This window comes from Lissotriton vulgaris, chromosome 1_1 (genome assembly GCF_964263255.1).
Source record: "Lissotriton vulgaris chromosome 1_1, aLisVul1.2, whole genome shotgun sequence".
In the NCBI taxonomy this organism is placed as follows: Eukaryota; Metazoa; Chordata; class Amphibia; order Caudata; family Salamandridae; genus Lissotriton; species Lissotriton vulgaris.
Genome location: NC_141685.1, coordinates 215,247,237 through 215,270,589, shown reverse-complemented (window position 1 = coordinate 215,270,589; position 23,353 = coordinate 215,247,237). Strand labels below are relative to the sequence as shown.

The 23,353-nt window shown below is 43.5% G+C and overlaps 1 protein-coding gene across 5 annotated transcripts in view; it reads right to left on the bottom strand.

The window, feature by feature from the left end:
* Positions 1 to 23,353, bottom strand: part of LOC147740919 (membrane-spanning 4-domains subfamily A member 4A-like) — a 151,534-nt gene that overhangs the window by 63,355 nt on the left and 64,826 nt on the right. For 2 of the 5 annotated variants that reach the window (XM_086952203.1, XM_086952206.1), the window contains exon 2: positions 7,491 to 7,642. The exons of the other annotated variants lie outside the window; for them this stretch is intronic. The gene's annotated coding sequence lies outside the window, so the exon portion shown is untranslated. The remainder of the gene's footprint in view (positions 1 to 7,490; positions 7,643 to 23,353) is intronic. 5 annotated transcript variants of the gene reach the window in all.

Below are 23,353 nucleotides of genomic sequence, written 5' to 3'. Positions count from 1 at the left end.
AAAGCTTCAAGAGAAACTACTCTCCACTGAAGAACCGGATCTCAGAACTGCCCTTAGACTTGCCAGGGGCATTGAACATTCACAACTGCGCCTGCGAGAAATGAACGATACAACAAAGTTCGATGAGGTTAAACAATTAAGTGCCACACATATTTCCAAACCTGCCAAGGGGAGCCCAAGTCAGTATTCTGAAAGGATCTCCAGCCAAGCACGGAATCCTGAGACACCATCCAGTAAGGCAAAATTCAACAAATCAGAGCTCCTATGTTTCAGGTGCGGCAGTAAATCCCATCCGGGGAATGCCAAATTCGGTTTTGCGCTAAATAAGACTTGCTTCAAGTGCTGTGGAAGAGGACACCTTGCACCGATGTGCAGTGCAGCACCAACCCGAAACCCTCCATGCTCACTGTCAAAACCTTTGAGAACGGTTTGGATAGTTTGGATAAGGAGAACAACGTATTGCTAATGCTAACCTTTTAGACTGTACAAACTGATGGCGAAGTAGGAATATCTGCTTTGCTTGGATAGTAAGAGAAAAGCTACTATTTGCGTGGTTGTAGTGAACAACAGGAAGATCAACTTCTTAGCTGATTCTGACTCTCCTTTCACGCTTATAAACTAGAAGGATGTTAGGGAGTTGGAGGACATTCAGCTACAGCAATCCAGCATAAAGATCTTTTCCTATGGGGCGGGAGGGTGGGTGTTTTTGGGAAATTTGAGAGAAGTCTCAAGTTTGATGGCAACTGTGCCACTGGGCCTGTTTATGTTGTGAAAGAGGGTGTGAATCTGTTGGGATGGCAAGAACAAGGGGAGTTAGGAATAATTTTGGACCCTAACCATCCAGACATGGTGTTATCTAGTCGTAAAAATGAAGGGACCCAGAAAGAAGTCCTTGTCAACTTGTTCCCCTGTATTGGGGTGGTTGGGCATTTGATGGCTGACGAATGGGTCTGTAACTATCCTGAGGTGTTTAGCGAACGTTTAGACAAGTTGAAGGGTTTTCAACACAAAATCATTCTGAAGGAGAGTGCTCAAGTGTTTGCCAATAGAGTACGCAAAGTACCACTAAGTTTGTAAAATGAATTGAGGTTGGATTTGAAAAGGTTGTGTGACATGGGGATAATTGAGCCCATCAAGGGGTCTGAGTGGTTGGTGCCCATAGTTTTAGCGCACAAGGCGGAGCAGTCCATGAGACTTTGTGTAGACTTGCGTGATCTTAACTCCAGCATTTTATTTGATCGCCAACCTTTGCCGAACATTAATTTAATGTAGGCAACGTTGGATGGTGCGAAGTTTTCCCTTCCTTAGACGTCTCTTCAGCATACCATCAAGTTGAGTTGAGTAAGGATTCCAAGCATCTCACGGCTTTTCTCACACCCAAAGGGGCTTACCTCTGTATACGTATGCCTTTTGGTTTATTTGGTAATACGATGGGGGTGGTGTTCTTTCAGGATGACATACTTATTTATAGGACGACTGAATCCGAACACAATGCAAGAGTGAAAGAGGTTCTTGATATTGTGAAATCGAGTGGATTAACTCTGAGGAGGAACAAGTGCAAGTTCTTTCAAGAAGGTGTGGACTATTTGAGTCACCACATTTCTGCTAAGGGTGTGGAGCCTAAGATGAAAATTTTGGAAGCTACACAAAAAGCTGCCAGACCTGTTGATAAGGACGAATTGCGTTCCTTTCTAGGGTTGGTGGAGTATTACACCAAATTTGTATGACGTTTCTCAGATAAAATTGTGTGCTTGTGTGATTTGTTGAAAAAGAACAAGGGGGTTTGTGTGGAGCGATGACTGTGAGGACAGTTTCCAATGTATCAAAAATGAAAATGTGTTAGCCTGACCACTAAGACCATTTAACATCAACGATGTAACTATTGGGTCTGCTGATGCAAGCAATGTGGGCCTTGGTGCCGTCCTCATGCAGAAAAGGCTTGATGGTTTTGAGGAAACCATTGCGTTTGCCTCACACACATTTCAAGGGGCTGAAAGCACTTATTCCACCATCGAAAGAAAGGGTTTGGCGTTGTGGTGGGGTGTGCAACATTTCAGAAATTTCCTTTGGGGAAATGTTTTTGTACTCAGAACGGATCATATGCCACTGGTGGATCTTTTCACCACTAAAGGGGGCGGCAGAGCTATTCCACGTATTGCAAAGTGGCAGTCCAGGTTGCAGGAATTTCGTTACAAACCTGAATATGTGGCTGGTGCTAAGAACTTTGTGACTGATCATCTATCGAGGTTAATGCAAATAGACTGTACTGAAGGGAAGGAATCTATTGATGAGTTGGAGATTGGGTGTTTGGTATCTTCTGTGAATGATGTAGCTGAGGGTGCTTTGTCGGAACAGGAATGGTTGCATGCAGTGTCTGAAGATGTGTAGCTTAAGGTGGTGGAAAACTTCTTTTTATGTTGGTTGGCCCAACTGTCCAACTGTAAGGACACACCCACTGAATCAATTCCATACATTAGAGTTGGTGTAGAATTGTCCATGGTGTGGAGTATCGAGCCCAAGTGTGGTCAGGTGGTGGTCCTTAGCTGCATGCGCAAGAGGATTTTGGACCTAGCTCACAAGGGTCATCTGGGAATTCGGGCCATGAAACGGAGAGTAAGGGAAGGTTTTTGGTGGCCAGGAGTAGACAGGGCTATTGAACATTTTGTTTGTGATTGTTGCATGTGTGTGCTTAGCTTTAGGACCATAGTCACATGCTCTTCTCCTGTGGAGCCAGTTGTTGTCAAGAATACTCCTTGGTGTAAACTTGCTTTAGACATTGCTGGACTTTTCAGGGTCAGGAGTTGTTCACCCAAGTATGTTTTGGTGTTGGTGGATTACATGACATAATGGCCAAAGGTAAAGTTTGTGGACAGTGTGAATGCTGAAGTGGTGATCAAGTTTTTTACGGAAGTGTTCCTCAGGGAGGGATTTCCGGAAGAATTGGCGACGGATAATGGGACACAATTGGTGTCCAAGGAGATGGAAAGTTTTCTAGCAGAGAATGGCATCAGACATATGCTCATGTCTCTTTACCACCCGTGCAGCAATGATTTTGTGGATCAATTGAATCGTGTCATTAAGGATCAGTTAAAATTGCCTCTTGTGAAAGGTTTGCATTGGAGGAAAGAGGTAGAGGACATATTGTAGGCGTTGACGACAACATCTCACATCAGTACTGGAGTTTCTCCTTTTACTCTTTTTTTTTTTTTCTAGTTTGAAGTTTATTAAAGTATAAAGAAGCAAAGACAGAAAATGAAGAAACAGTCATAAGTTATAAAAAACAAGAAATCTCTCTTACAAAAAAGTAGAACTGATTAAAATATCCATACAGAAAAATAAAGCAAACGATAATGTTCATGAACACATGGGGATTGAGGTATAACCAGTATAATAAAACACATAAGTGATATGGAAAAACATTAAATGCAATTAAGAAAATGCAATCATGGTGGTTTTTGGACTTCAACAGTGCGGATTTGAGAAGTAGGTGGGATTTTGACAACTCTGGTTAAATACTCGGTGAGGGGAAGCCATAAAAGATCACGTTTGATTGCAAGGGAAATGGGGGAAACAAAATTAGTGTCTAGACGATGATTAAAACAGACTGCATTCCACCAAGCATTAAAGGAAACATCATTAGCCTGTTTCCAATGAGATGTAATATGGTGTAGGGCAATGGCTATCAAAAGGTCAATTAATTTATGTTTGTGGGACGAATCGGTAAAAATAGGAGAAAGAGAACCTAGAAAAATGTGTACAAAGGAGAAGGAAAAATGGAAATTGAAAATCTTTTGAAACTGGGACCAAACCAATCGCCAGAAACGAAAAATGGGAGGACAATCGAACAGCATATGCATCAAATCAGCTGAAGAGCAAGGACAGGACCAACAAGTGGAGGGGGTGTCAGCAGAGAATGTTGATAAATGTGATGGGGTAAATAGTGTACGATTATAAACAAAAAATAAGGTTTGGGTAGTGTTAGCAGCTCTGGAAGTACTATGTATCTTAGACCAAACTTTATCCCATAAAGTGAAGGACCAAATCTGAGATAAATCTTTTTCCCAAGCCAACTCAACCTTAGATTTGATACGCTCAGTGGGAGATTGAATAGACTTATAGAGAAAAGAAGCAGAAGGGGACTGATCGAGTGCATTGGAAACAGGAAGATAAGCTATAGGGATAGGATTAGTAGCAGGAAGTGAAGAAAGGTATTGGGTAAGAGAAGGAATCAGTGACAAATATTGTGTACGAGAAGAGGAGGGCAATGAAAATTGTTGTTGGAGGTCTTGAAAAGGAAGTGGCTGATTACCGGAAAGAAGTTGAGAGATCCATTTTAAGCCAAGAGAATGCCAGGTTTTCCAATATAATGAGCGATTATGAATTGCAAGGAATTTATTATGCCAAATAGGTTGAGTATGAATGGAAGAAGCAGAAGGATAAGAGGATAGTAAGTAAGGTTGAAGAAGAGAGCGAGAACGAGAGATAATGGGGGAACGAAGAGACGTTACATTAGAAGAGAAGGAAAGAACCTCATTAAAGTCAAAAGGATGAAGGAAAGAAGCTTCTAACTTTATCCAAAGAGGGGGATAATAAGGAAGATCTGAAGAGAGCCAACGCAAGGCTTGCTTTAATGAAAAAGCGTTATGATAAGATGTAAAACTAGGAAATTTAACCCCTTCCAGGGATTTATCCTTTTTCAAAGCAGAAAGGGCTATTCGAGATTTCTTACCCTTCCACAAAAAGTTTAGCAGAATAGAGTCTATTGACTTGAAGTAATGGTCTGGGATGCGAATGGGAATCATGGAGATGGAATAGAGTACTAGAGGTGCCAACATCATTTTGATGGAGTCAAGACGACCCCACCAGGAAAGGAAGAGAGGATTCCAACGATTGATAGCCGCAGTAAGTTTACTAGAAAGTGATTCGAAATTGAACTTAAGAGTGTCTGACAGACGAGGAGCAAACCAAACGCCTAGATATTTAATCTTAGAAGGCTGCCAGGAAAAGCCAGAAGTATCAAAAAGATGTTTTTGACAGAGAGGGTTCAAGGGCAAGATTTCGCATTTATCAATATTAAGACGATAACCAGAAACATTAGAAAAGTAGGAAACCTGATTTAAAAAGAAAGGTAAAGTGGATTGTGGGTCCGAACAATATAATAAAATATCATCACTGTAGACAGATTGTTTAACTTGCTGTTGGGAGCCATAACGAAAACCAGAAATATTTTCATCAAGTCTAATCTTAGTCAAAAAGGGTTCTAAAGCTAAAACAAACAAAAGAGGGGATAAAGGGCAACCTTGACGTACACCCCTTTGAAGGGGAAAGTAATCGGATGTCATACCGTTTGCAAAAATTGAAGCATGGGGGCTAGAATAAAGCAGAGAAATAAGAGAAATGAATTTAGGTGAAAAACCAAACCAACGAAGAGCTTGAAATATAAAGTCCCATCCTATTCTATCAAAGCCTTCTCGGCGTCGAGAGAGATGGCAGCCAATGGATAAGAAAGGGAGGGGGCCTTACTCAAAATATTAAAGAAAACACGAGAGTTATCCGATGATAAACGTCCTTTAACAAAGCCCGATTGTTCTGGGCCAATAATATTTGGCAATAGGGGATCCAATCTAAGAGCTAATATTTTGGCGAAAATTTTATAATCTGTGTTGACCAGGGAAATGGGGGGATAATTTTTACATAAGGTATGGTCCTTGTCTGGTTTGGGAATTAAACAAATTAATGCTTCTTGAAATGTTCCCCGGGAAGATCCAGAATCAACAAAAGACTGAAATAACAGGAGTAGTTTAGGAAGGAGAAGGGAGGAAAAGTGATTGTAGAATTCAATAGTGAAACCGTCAGGCCCAGGCGCTTTACCACGACGGAGCACGGAAACAGCATGTGAAATTTCAGGGAGGGAGATATCCGAATCAAGTGATTGAAAATCAACATGAGAGGAGAGAGTGGACGGAATGTCTTGAAAATAAGTAAGAAGATCAGTGGGATCAGGATTGGATTCAGGAGTGTATAAAGTTTGATAAAACAAAACAAATTGAGTTAATATATCCTTATCTTTAAAAAGAGAAATTCCAGCCGGACCTTGTAGGGATGCAATTTTTGTTCTTTCTTTTCGTATTTTAAGATAGTTGGCTAGTAATTTGCCCATTTTGCTTTGACCTCCATAGTAACGAGAGTTGCATTTAAGGAGAGAATTCGATGCTGCATTTGTGGTAAATTTATTGAAATCAAATTTGGCTGAGATAAGCTCGAGAAGGGAAGAGTCAGAGCTAGAATTGTAATAAGCATATTCTAACTTCTTAATTTTATCCAAAAGTTGAGTTGGCTTAGAAATCGATTGTTTTTTCTTTTGAGAAACAAAATTAATGACAAATCCCCTAACAGCAGCTTTAAATGAATCCCACACCATGACAAAGGAAGAATCAGGGAGATGATTAAGTGTAAAAAACTCAGTGGCAAAAGCCATAAATTTAGTGCAGAAATCGGAGTCAAGGAGTAAAGAGTTATTAAATCTCCAACGTCCTGAGTGAGGAGAGAAAGGAAGAAGGTCAATATCAACAAAAACGGGAGCGTGGTCTGAAATTAAGATTGAACCAATGTCTGAGTGAAGGGCAAGTTGGGCTAGAGGTTTGCTAAGAAAGAGGTAATCAATACGAGATTGGGAGTGGTGGGTGGGGGAATCAAAAGTGTACTCTCTAAGGTCAGGGTTACATAGTCTCCAAATGTCAACTAAAGCGTTATTTTGAATAGAAGTAGTAAATTGGGAATGCATTTTGGAGGGAACAAACTTAATTCTAGAATTCCTGTCTAAAATGGGGTCTAGGACTTGATTGCAATCACCACCGAAAATAACATATTGTTCATCAAGCGTAACAAGTTTTTCAGAAATAGCGGGCCAAAACAATTTATCAACTCCTGTAGGAGCATAAACATTGAAAATAACTATAGGTATTTTATCTATGAGAAGATTTACAAGAACCCAACGACCATCAACATCAGATTCTTGAGATATAACAGAAACTGTTAACTTTTTATGACACAATATAACAGAACCATTTTTCTTACCCAAGGCAGGAGAGTGAAAAACATGTCCCACCCAGCAATGTTTGAGTTTGACAGCCTCCTTTTCCGAAAGGTGGGATTTTTGGAGGAGGGCTACATCAGCTTTAAGCCTAGTCAAATGTGTTAGAACACGTTGACGTTTAATGGGGTTATTTAACCCCTTAACATTCCAAGTAACTACTCGGAATAGAAATCAAAAATAGAATGATATGGAAAAGAAGATAAAATAGAAAAGTGAGTCGAGAAGATAAGAGAATAGTAGCAGGAATGTAGAAATAGGGTAAGTAAGAGAAATAAATCAAGAGAGAATAGTGAGAGTACAGTAAGAAAAAGGGAGAGAAAAGAGCAGAAAAAGGAGATAGTAAAAGAGAACAGTAAAAAAGACAGAATAATGTAAGAAGAACATAGAGACATACCGACAGATACAGAACGAAGAATGAGGGATGACGACACCCGAAGATGACGACACCGACAACGGAACACACGCCACCGAACACCTGAGGAACCGGCAGAGGACTGAATTGTAGGGATGCAGGAATACACCGGGATGAAGAAATGGGAAGAAGATCTGAAGGAAGACAAAAATTAAGCTAGATGTTAGAGAAACATACAAAATACAAAATACAAAATGCAAAATACTAGGGTATGATATAAATCAGTAGGAGAGAGGGAACAAAAATAAGATACGATAGGGTAACAAAAAGGCAAACAATTTAGTCATGCATGATAAAACATGCGTAGTTAAACAGCTCTTGCAGTGTCCATGACGTCAGCCTCTTGTTGACGCAGAAACTCTTGAAGGACTTGTGGATCATCGAAAGTTGTTGTCTTGTCCTTATAGGTCACCTTGAAGAGACATGGGTGAAGCAGTCCAAACCTGGCATTAAGAGCTCGCAGTTGTAGTCTCGAATCAAGGAATTGTTTCCGACGATCAGCGGTCACTTTAGCCACATCCTGAGATAGATATAGTCGGTGACCTTCCCATACAACTTGTTTTTTAGCTTTTGCTGCTGAAAGTACTTGAAGGAGGTCAGTATATTGTAAGAACAGCATGATGACTCCGCGGGGTTTGGTGGAAACTTTAGGACCAAGTCTATGTGCACGTTGAATGTTAAGTGAAGAGGAAGGAGGAAGATCTTTTGGAAAAAGGCAGTTGGATTGGATCCCTCTGTAAGTTCTGGAAGTCCATAAAGGCGAAGGTTATTTCTACGATTACGATTTTCCAACTCCTCTGTCTGCCTTCTCAGGAGAGAGACATCTTTCTCTAGAAGTGATATCTTAGAACATGAGGTTTGAAGGGATTCCGTTGTTTGCTCCACCAGAAGAACTCGCGATTCAAGAGTGGACCATTTGTCGTGGAGAAACTGCAAAGTCTTAGTAGTCTCAGCCATGAAGGGTTTAAGCGCACAAATTTCCTCAAGAATGAGATCCATAGATGCCGAATGTGACGAAGAGCCTGGGGAGGGAGGATCCTTTTTTAGTCGTTTTGTTGAAGCAGGTTGTAAAAGTTTACTTGAGGGAATAGTTTTAGGAATTGCCCCAGGAGGTATGTCTGGTTTAAGAGAAACAGGATCATCCATGTTCTGAGTCGTGGATTCAGAATCTGAGGAATTACGCGGTTTGTACGTAGAAGCAGTAAGTTTGAGGGTACGCAGTTTCCCCATGAAAATAGGAGGGAAAATATTAGTGCCACCACAGACCACAGGAGAGAGTTTGTATAAATAGTATGCAAGGAATAAACACTGTGACACTGCACTAGTTAATGCGTACAGGAAATGCGCCCAACAAAGCTGAGGAGATGTCGGATTATTGAAGATGGTAGCTGTATAACCTACTGCTCAGGAGAACTTTCATAGATCTTGTGCGCAAATAGAACAGCGCAGTAAATCAATAAGCAGTGTATACAAGCGCAAGGACATCAACAGCAAGGACACGCAGTACATCCAGCATGGCAATACAATAATGGAACCAATGTTCGTTAGGAAGACTGCTGCAACATCACTGCGCAAAAAGAAACCATGTAGTAGACCAACAAGCGTAGCGCATATTAAAATGCGTTCGAAAAAGGCGCCAACCAGGAAGATAAGGCGTGAAGTGATGAGGCAGAGTTAGTGAAAACAGGCAGAGTTAGTGAAAACAGCGCTTGCATGTCAAACCATGAGAAGATGAAAACTGCAGCTGTAGAGGCATTTTGTATTGTGCTCAAGCTGTTGAGGAAGGGAGCAGACAGTAAAAGTCCTGTAGAATGGAGAATGAGGCGTACATTTGGCAAATACCGCTCGTGAAGGTATCGCGGTAAAAAAGAAAATGGCGGCTGCCGAAATAGCGGACTGCGTCACTGCAAAAATGAGCGAATGTCGCTGGAGTTTAAAAACAAGGCACGGATCCTCCTGCTCACCTCACATTCCGACACCAGATTCTGGGTTTAGTGATCGTATTAGTCCGGTGTAAGCGGAGAAAAACTGCCGGCGCCGGGCTCGGTCAGCGGAGCTCCGACGTCAAGTCGCCATCTTGTGCGGTGCTCAAGCCACGCCCCCCTCCTTTTACTCTTTTGAGAGGTAGAGTGGCTGGATCTAAATGTTACAATGATTGGATGTCCAGGAAGTCAGTCAAAAAGGGGAAGTTAGAAGGTGTGGTGGATGTGAAATCTCCTGTGAGAAGAAGTACAGCACTAGAGACTAGTGTGGCAGGGCATCCCCTGTTTGTATTGGTAATTGGATGATAATTAAAAAACCTGGTTTAATTTGTAAGGGGTTTTCATGATTTTCTGCACCAGTTTGGGTGAGGGAGGTAAAGGATTGTGTGGTTGTTCTGGAAAATGGTAAGGTGTCGAATACCAGTGCAGTTTCTGTGGTGCCCAAATCCAAAGCTGGGTATGTGGACCAACAATTGGGTACACATGTGGATTTCAGTCTCGTGTGTTGCATGAGTTTGCCTTCCAAAGACCAAGTAAACACAGACCCATGCCCCTACACTAGAGCAGAATGTTTTCCAAAGTTAAGACAGCTCCTGCCAGATTCAAGGATTATTGCAGATTCAAATTTTGTTTACCCTACATTGCAAATGCAAAAAGAACAAATAATGGACAGAATGCAGAACAGTGTCATACATTCACCCCAGTACAGTTATCTGGGCCTAAAACCATCGTTTTTTTTCTCACCATGCCATTCCAGTTTGGACCCAGCCATATGCAAATCAGTCTTGACCCTGCACCCAATGGAAAAAGTCCAGCCCGAACTGCCAGGCCAGGTCCTCCCTGGACTGGAAACAAGCATTCTAGGACAGGTTTATTTACATTGCATTCATCATTTATGTTTATTTTGTTTTTTTCTTGGTTGCTTGTATTATGTTTCTTCTCCTGTTTTGAGAAGGAAGAGGGGTGTGCTGGGTCATGTGAAATGTGAGTGAAATGCAGGGGCACATGGGTGTTCCCTGCCTGGAACCCAGGAGCGTGGTTGGACGGCAGTTGCTGCCAGTCATGGGTTTGAGATGGATGCAATAAAGAGGAGCACTTACCTGTACCCCAAGTCTGCCTCATTTCACCCTGTCTGTTTGATCTATATCTCTGGTTTTATGTATTTTCCAAAATATGTCAGGTGTCTATTTCAAGGTTGCTATAACCTCAGTGCAAGGCCTTACAAGTCCAATCAGAGCTGTATAACAAGACACGTGGCTTACATTAGATGATTGTGTTCTCATTTTCAACAAATACGTTGTTATTCTTTTTCTTAAGGTAACCTGAGCAGTAACTGTCCTGTGATGTTGTCTCCTTAAGGCACAATGAAGCAGCCCAGATCTTAGGAACAACTTTGGACTGGAATGATACTATTGTATTAAAGTATAGGCAAGTTGGCATGTAGGTCCCACAGAACAGTTCAAGAGGATAGCTAGAAATTCACACAGTTTGATACGACTGTGATATGACTGTGAACATTTCTATTACACCACTGTACTGCTGCATAATACGTAAATTTATATTATTGTGAAAAGTAGACATTTTTGAGTGAAGGGAAATCTTGCATGTATTTGTTCTGTGTGATACTTGTTTAAGTTGAAAAAGTCTACCCAGAGAAACATTTTCTCCTCGAATGAGTCTCTTGCATCAAAATGGCATTTTTGTGTAAGGGATACTCCTGAAGAAAAGTTTATTGATGTACTAACAAATGTATTTCACATGATACATATAATTTCAGGAACATAAATCACAAATGTAATACACCTTTAGATTCAAACATGCAAGGCAAACTTCATATTTTGAACAAATCACAGGGGTGACCACCGGCTGTGCGTTTATATGCTATTGCACATTTTTGCAATTATATGAAAATTAAAACAATTCAATGAACTTTCATTTGATATCCAACTTTTTCTAGACATTTAGACAAATAGGTGGGTTCAAGTACCTCCTACTGAGATTATTTCAATCCTGCACTTCACAGTCATTTAACTTAAGCTGTGTATAGTGTGTTAAAGCCCTGATCCAGGTCTGAAGGATAGGTCACAGTGAAGCAATGGTAGAGGCTTGAACTACCATAAAAATGCTGAGGAAAGTTGTCTTGTATTTCAGGTTCTACGAAATGAAAGTATAATTGTTAATTTTATCTGCCATTAGCAGTGCATGCTTCTACCCCTGGTGTGGTCTCTCAGCTCTCTATTAGAGTTGTTGGATTAATGATTACAAGTTGGAACCTGCATTCCAGATTTACATAAATAGTGAGATGAGCATGTGACTGCTATCAGAACAAGCATTTGCAATGCAATAGGTCTCGCATTCGTGAGAGTTTGAGCTATTGGCATTGTAAATGACAATGCCTTTTATTTATGTATTCTGAAAACTTGCAAGCGGTGCACAAAAAATGCACTTTGTACTCATAGTCCTTGCCTCCGAGAAGCAAGGCTGGCAGTAAAAGTGGTGCAGTTATGACTATGTACAAAGTGCGTGTTTACACAGTTTGCAGGTTTTTAAAACACATAAATAAAAGGCATTGTCATATATAATGCCAATAGCTCAAACTCTTGCAAATGCAAGACCTACTGCATTGCAAATGATTGTTCATTTTAACAGTGAATTTGTGAATTTCAAGACTGCGGCAAAATGAAAAACAAATGCTTTTATGCTCTGCCAGGCTACTGATGGAACCCCTAGACCAAGGCTTGGGGGACAGGGTATTTCTAGTCTGCCCTATTTTCTTTTTTTTTCACGCATTTTTTGGTGGGACTCGCTTCAGTCGAGTCCCAAAACGGCTGGCACTACTTCCTGGTTGTAATGTTGCCAGCCAATCATAGCTCTGCAGTTCTCTACTTGAGCTTATCAAGGCTGGTCAATGCTTTGAAGGTGATGCAGCTTAATTTGAATTTGCAGCGTTTGGCCACCGGGAGCCTGTGAAGACTCTTAAGCAGGGGGCGGACATGATGGTGTCTCGGTTGGTGGAAAATGAGCCTAGCGGCCTGGTTCTGCACCAGTTGCAGACGGCGAAGCTGGTAAGCAGGGATGCCAACGTAAAGTGAGTTGGCATAATCAATGCGGGAGATGACCAGGGCCAGAAGAGCAAGGGTTACGGCCTGACTTGGTTAAGAATCTGGAGATCTTTCGAATTCTGCAGAGGTGGAAAACGCAGGATGACACCACTGCACTAATCTGGGGCTTCATAGAAAGGTCTTTGCAGATTATGACCCCCCCCCCCCCAGGCTTTTTGCAGATTCTGCAGGGCAGGGGGGAGTGCCTAGGAGGAGGGGGCAGAAGTTAAAGTTCCACGGGTTGGAGGGGCCTCCAGTCAGGATCAGCTCAGTCTTGTCTGGGTTGAATTTTAATTGATCGGCCACCACCCAGTCGCTAATGAGACACATGGTGGACTGGAAGTTGTTGACTGAATGGTCTGACGAGTCAATGTCGAACACCAGCTGGATGGCGTCAGCGTAGTCAAAAGCAGCGACCTTACTTTTGCGCAGGGACTGGATAAGGGGAGTCAGATACAGGTTAAAAAGAAGGAGGGAAAGGGAGGATTCCTGGGGACACCGCAGGTCAGCAGAGAAGTTGGAAAGGCGGACGGCCTGGTGTCGGTTACTGAGGAAGGAGGAGATCCATCTAAGAGCCGACCCCTGGATGCCGGCGTCGCCGACACAGTCAATCAAAATGTTATGGTCGGCCGTGTCAAAGGCGGCCGACAATCCAGGAGCACCAAGGCCTGACTGATGTTATGGTCAGCCCCCCTCCTCAGTTCATCCATGACTGAGAGAATAACTAGCTCAGTAGAGTGCGCTGGCCTAAAACCAGCTTGTTGGGAGTCAAGGAACTGAGAATGTTCAATGAAAGAGCTAAGGAAATTGGTGACATGAGCTTCGAGCAGCTTGCTAAGGTAAGGAAGCAGCGGGATGGGGCAAAAATTGCTCATCAGAGAAGGGTCAGCATTGGGTGTTTTCAGAATATGGACGACTTCGGATATCTTAAAGGAGTCGGGAACTGAGCCTAGTCTGAGAGAGTTGTTGAGGAGTGCAAAAGGGGGGTTAGGGCAGGTGGCAAAGACTTCTTGTAGGATGTGGGATGGGCAACAATCTGTGAGGGAGCCTGACCCAACCTGTTTCAATAGAGCGATGAGGTCATCCCTGGACATCAGGGGAATTTGGTCCACTAACTGTTTTTTTTAAAGGTGGTGGCAGGGGTTGTAGGGAGTATGGGGGAGGGAATGCTGCTTTTGATTGCGGCAATCTTTTCTGTGAAATTAATGTTAAGGGAGTCACAGAGAGTTTGAGAAGGGAGGGGCTTAATTGTTACTCTGTCCGGGTGTGAGAGCTCCCTTACTATGGAGAATATGTCTTTGATCTTGTCAGCAGAATTGGTGATCTTCAGGGAGAAGTATGTCGTTTTGGCCTGGAAAATGGATTGTTTGTAATCTTTAAGCAGCGCAATAAAAGGAGCCTTTTTTTCTGGGGCGTATTCTCATCTCCAGTTACGTTCAGCCTGCCTGAGTGTAAGTTTCTTATTTTTTAGTTCGTCCGAGAACCATCGCTGGGCGTCATGGAGGCGCTTAAGTTTGATTAGCCTAAAAGGTGCTACTATGTCGCTGGCTGATTCAAGCCAGTGTTTAATTCTGGTAGTCTGACTGTCTAAGGAGTCCTGTTCGGTAGGAGACGAGGCGTTAAGTAAGGTGCAGAACTCGCTGAGGTTGGCCCGACTCCAGTTTCTTGCCATGTGGTTTCCTGTGAGGACCTGTTTTATGTGGGGGACGCAGGCAAGTGAGAATGTAATAATGTGGTGGTCTGACCATGGGCAGGGGGAGATTAGGGGTTGGGTGATGTCCAGGTTGGAGGTCCAAACTTGGTCCAGGACATGTCCCTTAATGTGTGTAGCGGACTATATGTGCTGAGTGCAGTTCATACTGGATAGGAGGTCTGTAAAGTCTGAGGAGCTGTTGCTCTCCTTAGCATCTGTGGGTCAATAATTAAAGTGACCAATAATCAGGATTTTAGAGTTATTGATGATTAGTTGGGACAGCATTTCGCCAAACTGTAGGGGGAACCAGGGCATGTGTTGAGGGGGGGGTAAACAAGGACGCAGATAACCGGGGACAGCAAGGATTCGAATTTTAAGACGAGGCTATCGACTGAGGGTATGCCAGTGATATTTAAGGCAGTAAACCTAATTGAGTGGTGAATTATAGCCGCAACCCCACCTCCCAGCTTCCCCGGGGGTCTGTTGGCTTGGAGGATGTAATAGCCGGGGGGCACTGCTGCGAGAATATCTGGTGCCAACTCCGTAGTGAGCCAAGTTTCCGTAACAAGAAGTATGTCGGGTTTGTCTGAGTCAAGTAGCTGGAATATTTCTAATTGATGTTTTACCAGTGAGCGGGTGTTTAAGTAGCTGACTACCAGGGTGTTGTTAGTTTTGCCCAGGGGCGGAAGGGGTATGGGACCTGGTGAGCCGGCAGGGTTGGGAGAAAGGTTATTTACAGTGGGGGGACTGTAAGTTCAGGAAATGTGGTTCTAGGGTTAAAGACCCCTAACGAGTAAAGATGGGCGCTGGAGCTAAGAGGCCAATTATCATGGAGGTTTATCAGTTCAGTAGCCGTATGAGAAATTAAATGGGCATAGTTGCCTGCCCTTTGCCCCAGTCGGCCGCGGACGGGCGCAGATGGGCGCAGATGGGCTTGCCTTTGGCGGGAATTTAGCACACCTGCGGTGCGCCCCGTGCGCGTGCTGAATGGCATTGGCTTTAAGTATGGGGGAGCTATAGGTCATGTGACCGTCCGAGCACACCTCCCTTGAGCCCAGCCAGCTGCGAGTGATCTTGCCAAAGTGCAATGCAAGTCACCCTCCACAACAATCAGGGTAGAGGCCCTGTGGTGGAACGGGGTGAGAGCGCCCCTTCAGAGCGGAAGAGTGCGAGGGAGTTTCTGAGCACAGAAGGTAAATTTTTTAAACTGGGCAGAGCGAAGATAAAATAAATGTTTAAAAATGCAGGCAGCGCTAGATTACACTGACCAGGACCGTCAGATGTGTCTAAAGACTCTGTGAATTAACATGGGAAACATATTTTTTTACCCCACCCCCTTTTTCTTGGCCATAGCCAGAGCTGGTTGGTCATCTGCCCAATATTTATATTCACTGAAAAAAACAAAAGTTACAAGGCTGTTACAGTTTGGAAATAAAATTTAAAAAAAACCTTAGATATTCCCTGAAAAAAACAAAGGTTACAGGGAAGGCATGGTTAGGCAACATTGCATTCATTCAGAACCAGAGAAATTCAGCAGTTATAGTTAGTTGAGCTAACTATAACTAGCACTACCGCAATGCACTGCTTATGACCTCACTTATTACATAACTCATGATATGGTCAGTGACATCACTAATTACATCATTGATGACATCTCAAATAACATCATTGATGACATCATCAAGTGACTGCGAGTGTTTCTAAAATGTTTATGAGTGTTAAAAATATATATCAAGATGAATTGATGAATCTGTGAGTGTATCAGTCCCTGTATCGATGATTCAGTAGGTGCGTGACTGACTATAAGTGAGAGATTAGGTATCTCAGTGAATGTATGGGTCACTGAATATGTTGCCTGAATGTTTGTATCAGTCTGTCAGTTGTTGTGTATGTGGCTGTATGGGTTGGTGAGTAGGAAGATGAGTGGCTGTGTGGTTTATTGATTGGATGTCTTAGTACCTGTATAGGTGTATGAGTGTCTGTGTGGGTGAGTGAGAGGGTGTGCGACTGCCTGCATGGATGAGTGACTGCATGTGCCAGTGAGTGTATGGGTTAGCTAGTGTAAGAGAAGGGTTGTGTTAGATTTGGGGGTCTCTGGTTGGCACAGGTAATTACTTGTGACAAGCAGGGACCCTCTCCTCTAGTCAGGATAAGGGGATCACCCTCTAAAATAACCCCTGCTCACCCTCTAGGCAGTGTGGCGCAAGCAGACAAGGCTTATCTCAGAAGCGTTTATAGGTTAAGAATTTGTGAACACATACAGTAACTCAGGGACAACACCACAAAAGGGATACCACACTAGGATTTGTATAAAAATAGGTATATTTTATATAAGGCTTAGCAGGTGATCAAAATCACGTAAAAATAGGCCACAATACTATTAGCAAGTTTAAGAAGTCTTTCAAAAATGCGTTACTCTTGTTCGGTGCGTTTTGCACCCTCTGTTCGACTTGCACGGTGGTAAAGATAATGTCTACGCGGTGGCATGTATATATGCCAATATTTTTATGGCAAAATTCGAGCTTGACTATATACTTGAAGATTACACTTGGCAGCAAGGAATCGTGTACTATAAAAGGTATATCGACGATATCTTCATAAATTGGAAACGGTCAACTTCAGAACTACTACAGAACATCAATAGCTTGAACTTAGCGAATCCAAGAATTCAGTTTACACACAATATAAGCACAACATCTTTGCCATTTTTGGATGTTCTGATTGAAATAGAAAAAGACTCAATTCAAACAAAAGTTTTCAAAAAAGAAACTGATAGGAACACAGCACTGCTGTTTGAAGTTTTCATCCGGCAAGTTTAATTAATAACCTTCCTGTGTTCATGCGGATAAAGAGGATATCTTCTAACAAAGAACAATGTGAAAAAAGCCTAGAGGAGCAAAAACAAAGATATCTGGACCGAGGTTACCCGAAAAAATAGCTTGAGGCACATTTAGAAAAGATCAAAACAATACCAAGGACTGAACTTTTACAAAAGAAACCCAAGACAGCTAACAAGAGGATGGTCTTTGTATCTAAATACTCGACAGCTTCTAGAGACATAAAAAGGATAATTCATAAAAGATGGGAGATTTTGTTGGCTGAGAAAGACTTTGGGACATTGTTCGCTGACAGGCCATTATTCGCTTACAAAAGAGCGCAAAATTTGAAAGAACTATTAAACAAACCAGCGAAGGATACTGCGCAACAACAGGAAATTTACAAAGGCACAACTCGATGTTTTAACTGCAAGAACTGTAATAATGTCATACTGGGAAATGTTCTACTACACCCACTCACGGGTGAAAAGATACAGCTTAGACACACTACCAGCTGCAATTCAGAGCATGTAGTCTATTCAATCAAGTGTCCTTGTGGACTACGATATATTGGGAAGACTGATAGGAAACTAAAATTGAGACTTTCTGAGCACAAAAGCCGGATTCGCAATAAAAATCACACATCTCCGCTGGCAAAACATTGGACTGAAGCAGGCCATTCCATAGCTCAACTACGATTTTAAATTATTGAACTAGTTCCACAGAGACTAGGACTGGACTATGCGAAAATCCTTCTCCAAAGAGAAGCTTTCTGGATTCGCAAATTACAAACACTTTCCCCTAATGGTTTAAATGATAAAATGGAGATGATTCGCTTCCTTTGAGTTTCAAATGTTTTACCCCATAGGGATTCAAGCTCACAGCGATATGTACATTCACACAACATTACATGAGATTGACATACATGAGTGAAAGAGTAAAAACGCAGTAGAATAAAGCCATTCAAATGACTGAGGTTTTCCATTAAAAAAAGTTTTCACTAGTGAATAGTATGTAAATAGGCAGGAGGAAACATGCAAACTGTTATTATATTTTTAATCTTCCGTACTTATACATTCTTTTGTATTCGCATTTGTACTTGTTTAGTTACACTTCATTTTGTTCATTTACACGCAATTGAATATGCATTCATAACTATTGTTTATGTGGGAACATCAAAACAATGCATAATAAGCACGACTTTCATCATAAACACTTTACACCATTCAATTATGGCGGCCAAATGAGTTTAAACGAACAAGAGTCCCTCGTTTGTTGTAATGCGTCGGGTAACAACGAAATGGTAAAAAAGAAAGGACTATCGTTTGCTAAAGATAGTTCTGATAGACGGGTACAACGCGGGACGTTTTCTGCAAGGGGACAACTCGCGTAAACGGTAAGCTTGCTTTCGAGCAAGTGTCTTACGTGTAACGTACCAACTCTAGCATCAAGAGTAAATTTCTCAACGGGTCTATTTTGTCTTTTAGCCGCAGAGAAGCATTATTCAGAAAATAGCGAGACTGAGATCATATGCACAAGGCTCGCAGGTAAACCCCTTTTTAGAAACTCCGTTTGAAATCTTTAAAACCAGCAAAACTCTGTTCTCAACAAGTGCCATACTATACTTATGGGCACTTGCATTTTTCATCCCATCTAGGGCTTTTTACATATGCGCATTCAAGAAATACCCACAGGTGAGAACAGGCAAGCATGTGAATTGATAAACAACATCTTGTTTGGTTTATCTTTAGTAATGTCGAGCAATACTTTTCTTACAGATATCATGAATACGCAAGAAGATTCAGGTAATCTCATTCAGTATAAAACCCTGTAGTTGATGCTTAAATCAAATAAACCCCACTTGCTAACCACGTAAATATTCATGAATCCTTCAGATGTACCACCGCTAAAAGATTAATTCAAACCAGTAAAGGACTGGCTGCGTTTATCCATTTTTGCGGTAAGCACCGTTAAATCATAAACTGTAGAAACTAGTAATCCCCCTAAAGCCACAAAAGTAACAAAGTTTCCTTGTTCTTTTCTTTTCTTTTAAAACAGACCCCCGATGAAGGGGCCAAAGCCCCGAAATGCATTGGGTTTTTATTCTTATGGAAATGTAAATTCGTTTGTGTTAAAGATGTTACAATGATGAAACAATTGTTGACTTCGCAAATAATCATGTATGAAAATAAAAAGTATTGGGGATGCTTTACTTTTTGAAATGCTGATATATAAAAATTGATTTGAACGAATTATAGGAGAACTTGTATCTTTGAGTAGTGCGTGTTAGAGTCCTGGTGACTTTTGGAACCAGGCTACATACTTTTTAAGCGGTGGCACCGGCACTGCGGACATTACGGTCCAAGGCAGGTACTGCGGGCGTGCAAGGCATTCTACAATACCTTGTTGATGGAGTTCGGCTCGGACGAGGCTTTGCAGGAGGCGACGGCAGTCCAGGTGGGTGTGGGCCCTGGTCGATGCGGGCCCGGCTCGGGGCGGCGTCTAAAGCCAGGCATTGAGCGGGGTCCATGGGGATCGGGCGGTCAGTCCTGAAGGGGAAGCGTATGCGAGTCCTTGCGGCGTTGGAGCCGTACCTTCACTAGCGGAGATACCTTTACGATGTGAGCAGAGAGGCACGAGGTGGCCGGTACGTGTCAATCGTACAGGCCGTACTCTTTGAGTGCGGGGCTGCCATGGGATCTTTAACAGCGCGGTGCATGACGGCCGGTATGCTGCGAGCGTATGGGCCGTACTCAGCCATGTGGTGCGCTCCGATCTCTGAGTCCAGTGGCAGGAGTGCGTCGAATTAGTGCGGCTCGAAGGGGGGAGGCGGCAGCAAGGTGCGGGCGGCCGGCCCTGGTTGAACGGTGCGAGCTACGGCTTGAGTTGGGAGCAGAGTTGCACGGTGCGGGACGGCCAGGCACGGACTTCAAAGCAGGCAGAGGTACGAGTCTCACTCAGATCGCTGCTCCAGTGGCAGGGAAGATCCTGGAAATGTCCAGCAGGTTGCTGAAGGCAGGAGGAGTCCAATAGTCCTGGGACTCCGTTCAGGGGGCAAGCTCACCCACAAGCCCTTGAAGATAGTTAAAGCACAAGTTGATAAAAGTCTGTTTAGTCTTTTCCTCTCCTTTCACAGCAAGGCAACCACTGCAGGCCAATCCCCCAGGTCAGGGACAGTACTCCTCGTGGCAGCTTTCCCAGTTCCTTCTTGTCGGGCAGAGGTTCTTCTTGTTTCAACCAGGATCTAATTTCCTATGAGCAGGGCTCCAATATTTATACTACAATTCTTTTGTTCTTTTAGACCAGGGGGACTTTGCCTTGTTCACTCCAGTTCTTGAGCACTTTGTTGTAGTGACTCTGGCTTGTCCTTTCAGTGTGCAGGGCAGAGACATCAGACGCTCCACAGGAGGTGGAGCCAGCATTGTGGTGGCAGAGCAAAGCCCTATTCAGAGTATAGGGGCACTCCTCCCATCCATCAGGAATGTAATCTTCCTATTCACCACCTTGCTGCCCAGCCTGTCTCCTGGTATTTCCCAGCCCTGTCACTCACAGAAACCAGACAGCAGATACACATCAGAGCAGAGGCGGGCTGAAATGGTTAGGAAAGCAAATACCAACTTTCTAAAAGTGGTATTTGCAAACACAGAACATTAAAATAAACTTTACTAAAAGATGTATTATATTATTCTGAGTTCAGGCATACTAAACTCGAATTTCCACCATGTTCCCTGGGTCTGTTAGGATCAAAGGATGTAACAATACTACAGCCCATTCTGGCCTATGAGAACAGGTAGCCTTGCAAAAGTGAAAAACGAAATTGGCTGTAATTCGCTATTAGGACAAACCACACACATCAGGGCTTGTCCTACCTTATGCTTACAATGCACCCTGCCCTTGTGCCTACCATAGGGGTGACTAATATGAAGTTAAGGGAATGTTTAGGGACTGGCAAGAGGGTGCACTAGCCCAGTCAGCATGACAGTACCAGACTGCACGCAGGTTCTGCAATGGCAGACCTGAGACACATTTTACAGGGCTGCTTATGTGGGTGGCACAACAAGTGCAGCAAGCCCACTAGCAGCATTTGAATTCACAAGCCTGATGCACTTTACTAGGGTCTGACAGTAAACCAAATAAGCCAATCATGGAAACCACTCAACATATATACTTTATAAAGGGAGCACTTGTACTGTGGCACTGATTGGCATTGGCACAGTGCTCTAAGCAGCTAACACTAGCAAAACACATGAGGCAACAGCAACAAAAATGGAAGGGAGACCAACGCCAATGATGCCAGGTCAAACAGGTTGTATAAGTGACTTAATGTGTCTATGGCTGTGTTGGTGAGTGAATGGATGTGTCAGTGGTATATGGGTGAGTAAGTGAATATGTGAAAGGCAGTATACATAAGTGTTGGAGTACATTAGTGACTATGTGCAAGTGAGGGATTGTGATAGTAGCTGTATTGGGTTAGTTAGTGGGTGTGTGTATAACTTTGTAGGTGAGTAAATGGCTGTCTGATTGACTCTACAGGTGAGTGAGTAGGTGTCTGAGTAGTTCAGATAGTGACTGCCAGTGTGTGAGTGGCTGTTAGGCTGTATGAGAGTATATATCAGTACTATAATAATGAGTGAGTGGGTGTATGAGTGGCTGTATGGGTGACTGAGTAGATGTGTGTGTAGACCTATGAATCAGTGAGTGGGTATGTATGTACTGGTATGGGTGTGTCAATGGTTCTGAGGATGGTAGTGGGGGGTGATGGCTGCATTAGAGATTTTGGGGCTCATTAGGATGACAGGCAGACTTTGTCCGCCCGCCATCCTGTCAGAATTCGGGACCACCTGCCATTAGGGCGGGGATCCCGTGGGGGGTATTAGAATGCACCCACCACAGTGGCGCCCACATCCTGCACATATAGCATTGTGGGGGCGGTGCTCTCTGCACCGCCCACCACAATGCTATAAATGCATAAATGCATTTGCATAAACAAAGCAGCAGGAACCGCGTGGTGCCTGACGCTTTGTTTATGCAAATGAAGGGGGGTACCCCCCCGTCTGCAACCCCCACCCCTCCTTCACTCTGGGGGCCCGCAGGGGGCCCCCAAAGTGAAGACCGCATGCCTTTCCGTGGCGGCATTGCTGGCCCGGAAAGGCATTAGAAATGAGGCATCCTAATATGACAGACACCGCCACCATAGAAACCCTTTTCCGCTCCGGTCGCCTCGGGACCGGGGCGGAAAAGCGGCGGACGGTCTTTCCGTCCGCCACGGTCTCCCCCGCCATTCTAATATTGCGGGGGGAATACTGGAGAGGATGCTGGGCAGATTGCCTGGCGGGGGCAAGCCGCCCGACATCCTAATGGGCCCCTTTGTGTTTGATGTCATCAGTGATGCCATTTGAAATGTCATCAGTGATGTCATCAGGGATGTCACTGACCATGTCATGAGTGATGTAATTTGTGAGTACATTGCAGGGGCGCAAGATTTAGTACGCTCCCACCATGCCATAGCAAAATTCTGCTTCACTTTTTGGAAGTGGGAGTAGGAAATTTGCGTTTGGATTTATGGAGAAAAGCAGGATTGATATTGGGCAAAGGGAAGTGCATGTCATTAGGTGCCTTTGTTAAAAAGCGATGCCCACTTCCGCAGGAGACGGGGAGGTTGCAGGGACCGCGGTGGTGTAGGAGCTGTCCCTGCATGACCTTACATGAGGGCAGGCCAAGGGAGATTGGGTCCCCGGATGCTAACATGGCACAGGTGGGGGGGCCAGAGGGCCTCAGTTGTTTGTTTAAAAAAAATTAGAAATGGCCATTAGAAATGAGAGGGGAAGGCGGCTCGCCTAACCTTTAAAAAAACACCTTTTCAGGACCATTGTTACCTCACTGGCTCCCCCATCCACCAGATAATTAATTTTAAGCTTTGCTGTCTGACCCATAAAGCTTTATATGGTGCAAGCCCCAGCTACATGTCAGACAAATTCAAAGTCTACTGTCCGAATTGCCATCTAGATCGGAAGCGACCCTTGATCCCACCAAGTAGGTCGTTTCCTCTCCGCACAGCTCCACCTGTGCTTCCCTGCCCCAGCTGCCGCTGCTGAGGACGTTTGAGGCCTTCCACCACCCGCAGGCTACCACCTGCGTCTTATCCCTGGTGGCCAGTGGTAGGCTGTAGCTAGGTTTGTTCATCCTCCGCTTTATTGCTTTTATTGTTTTGCCTGTATTTTCATTGTTGTGTCTGTTACTGTTGTTGTCTGTC